The sequence below is a fragment of the Bufo bufo genome, chromosome 5 (assembly GCF_905171765.1).
Source record: "Bufo bufo chromosome 5, aBufBuf1.1, whole genome shotgun sequence".
Lineage (NCBI taxonomy): Eukaryota > Metazoa > Chordata > Amphibia > Anura > Bufonidae > Bufo > Bufo bufo.
In genome coordinates, this window is record NC_053393.1 from 227,798,472 (window position 1) to 227,802,177 (window position 3,706).

The window sequence follows — 3,706 nt, forward strand, 5'->3', positions numbered from 1 at the left end:
GTGGTCTGGGGCTAAGGTGTAGTGTTGGTGCTACTCACAGTTCAGTCTGCTCCTGTGCTGGATCCAACCGACGAAAAGGACCAGCACAGGAGCAGACAAGCCATATAACAGATCATATTTACTAATATGATCTGTTATATGACTTTGGATTGGATTTTTTGAAAATCGCCAGCCTGCCAGCCAATGATCGTTGCTGGCAGGCTGGTGACGAAATACTTCTTTTAATTTTGCCGGCCCGCGATGCGCATGCGCGGGCCGGCTTTGAGCGAAATCTCGCGTCTCGCGAGATGACGCGTATATGCGTGACTCTGCGCAGCGCTGCCACCTCCGGAACGCAATCCTGCGTTAGGCGGTCCGGAGGTGGTTAACACATACTGTCTATCAGGATGGACCCCGTGTCTCAATCTTGTATCAAACAACGAGTGACCCCGATGTCCATTGTAACTTGTCACACCTCACCTTTCATTAGCTAAGTGAACTGGACAACTGCAACTTCTGATACTCACTAATTTCCAACATTCTGTCATTTTCTGTGAGTTTGTTGATGTCGTCACATAAAAAATGTACATGTAGTCTCAGCCCAATGGAGATTCTTAAAGAGTTGCAAAAAGAAGTATAAAAAGTATTCCCAAATCGTGCACCGAGACCCTAATTAGCATATTCATTAAGATATCTCTGCAACAGCAATTTGGGTAATAAAAGTATCAAGCATATTTATATTTTTTATTCACATAGCCGTATCAGGGCTTGTCTTTTGCAGTACAAGATATACTTTCTAATGGCGCCATTTATAGTTGCATACAATGTGAATGGGAAGCGGAAACAAATTTCAAATGGGGTAGAATTATAAAAAAATAAACAATTCTGCAACATTTATATAAGTTTTTTTTAACACCGTTTCCTATGCATTAAAACTGACCTATTATTTTTATTCTTGGTCATTACGATTACATTAGTCCCAGGTGCCTGCCGTTTAAAACAGAAGGCACCTGGCGGATATCGCGCCCGCTCTGCTCATGCGGTTTTTGTTGCAGAAGCGCACAGAAATCCGTACAGAAATTTGTGCTGATTTTCTGCACCTTACCCTACACCTGTGTACAGGCACCCTAAGGCTTGGAGGGGAGAATGCAAATTAACTCATACCAGCCCAAGCAACTATCTGAATAAAAAATTACCCTTTTTGGGAGGGTTTTTCCGATATTTATATGACCGTGCCTGTAGTAATAGAGGAAGATTTGCATTTAAGGGTTCAATCCAAAAAAGCTGGTTTCACAAGCTAAGGCCTCATGCACACGACCATGCCATTTTTTTGCGGTCCTCAAACCGCGGATCCGCAAAAAACGGAAGCAATTTGCGGAACGGGCGCATGCACACGAAAAAGGTCGTGTGCATGAGGCCTAAAGCCGCAATGCATATGAAGAACCTAACTTACAGGCAACTACATGAGATGAGTTTAAAGACGCCAAGAATTTTCACATTTTAAGTCTTCATTCACACAGTCAGTGTTTGGTCAGTGATTTCCATCAGTGATTGTGAGCCAAAACCAGGAGTGGATCCTACACAGACATAAGGTAGAAGAGAAAGATCTGCGCCTGTTCTGTGTTTTGGGCCCGCACTTGGTTTTGGCTCAAAATCACTGATGGAAATCACTGACCAAACACTGACTGTGCCAATAAGGCCCTAATGCAATCATCTGCAGTGTCTGCCATTCTTTATACTTCACCGTTCTTTAGGTAACTTCACCACAAGTGTTGTAGACCTGACCAAAAGTCCTATTTTCCCTAGACACATAATAAACCGTTCAAATTTAGGGAAAACGCTAAACATCTTTCCCTGTTTTATTGTATTTATTGTAGCTTACTAAAAACACACCAGTTTTATACGGAGATATCCCGCACCTGAATATAACAGTTAGGGCTCTTTCACACTTGCGTTCTTGTCTTCCGGCATAGAGTTCCGTCGTCGGGGCTCTATGCCGGAAGAATCCTGATCAGGATTATCCTAATGCATTCTGAATGGAGAGAAATCCGTTCAGGATGCATCAGGATGTCTTCAGTTCCGGAACGGAACGTTTTTTGGCCGGAGAAAATACCGCAGCATGCTGCGCTTTTTGCTCCGGCCAAAAATCCGGAACACTTGCCGCAAGGCCGGATCCGGAATTAATGCCCATTGAAAGGCATTGATCCGGATCCGGCCTTAAGCTAAACGTCGTTTCGGCGCATTGCCGGAGCCGACATTTAGCTTTTTCAGAGTGGTTACCATGGCTGCCGGGACGCTAAAGTCCTGGCAGCCATGGTAAAGTGTAGCGGGGAGCGGGGGAGCAGTGTACTTACCGTCCGTGCGGCTCCCCGGGCGCTCCAGAGTGACGTCAGGGTGCCCCAAGCGCATGGATCATGTGATCACATGGATCACGTCATCCATGCGCATGGGGCGCTCTGACGTCATTCTGGAGCGCCCCGGGAGCTGCACGGACTGTAAGTATACCGCTCCCCCGCTCCCCACTACTACTATGGCAACCAGGACTTTAATAGCGTCCTGGGTGCCATAGTAACACTGAACGCATTTGGAAGACGGTTCCGTCTTCAAATGCTTTCAGTACACTTGCGTTTTTCCGGATCCGGCGTGTAATTCCGGCAAATGGAGTACACGCCGGATCCGGACAACGCAAGTGTGAAAGAGGCCTTAGATATATCTCAGTATCTTACCCCAGAAATCCCACCGTGAGCAGTGGGCGTAAAAGCAGCTCCTCCGGGTGTCTCCGAAATTCATCACTAACCATAAAATCAGTTTCATCTCCCAAGGAGCCAACTGATGATTTTTAGATTCAAGCCGACCAACAGCTGTCTGTTTACTGCAGTTGCCATGGTGATGTCAACATCAGAGTTAAAGGGGACATTACCTTCCTGATCACTTTTTCTTTTCAAAGTGTGAATGAAATCCAATAATCCAGATTTTTTTTAAGTACTGTATATTCCTGCGTATAAGACTACTTTTTAACACATGAAAATCTTCTCAAAAGTCGGGGGTCGTCTTATACGCCGGGTATGGCGGGCGCTGCAGTGCCGGGACGCCCGAATTATCAACAGAGAGAGCCCGGGCTATTGCCTTGTATCCCCAGCAGCTGAGAGCTGCGATGTAACCCACGGCATATGCCCCCCCTGCGCTGTACCTTGTATACCGCCCCCTGCTCTGTACCTTGTATGCCTCCCCCCTGCTCTGTACCTTGTATGCTCCTTGTACCGCCATCCTCCCGGCCGCTCGCATCTCGCTCCTACTCATGTGCGAGATTTCATGCGGCGAGCGTGGTTACACGGGATCCTCACGGCCGCTCGCATCTCGCTCCTGCGCATGTGCGAGATCTCCGTGCGGCGTATTTAAGTGCGGCGCAGATGTGCATATGTGAATGTGAATATGAAGAATAACATAACAAAAACATGTTCAGGGTATAGGTGGCACATGTTTAGGGTCTGGGAGGCAGGGAGGGAGGACAAGGAAGGTGGTGGGATGCAGGGATGGTGGTGATACCATGGGATGGCGGTGGTACCTAGGGATGGTGGTGGGATGCAGGGATGGCAGTGGTACCCAGGGATGGTGGTGGGATGCAGGGATGGCAGAGGTACCCAGGGATGGTGGTGGGATGCAGTAATGTACTGCTGTGTGTTGAAAAAGGGGTAGTCTTATACGGCGAGTATATCCCAAACTCTAT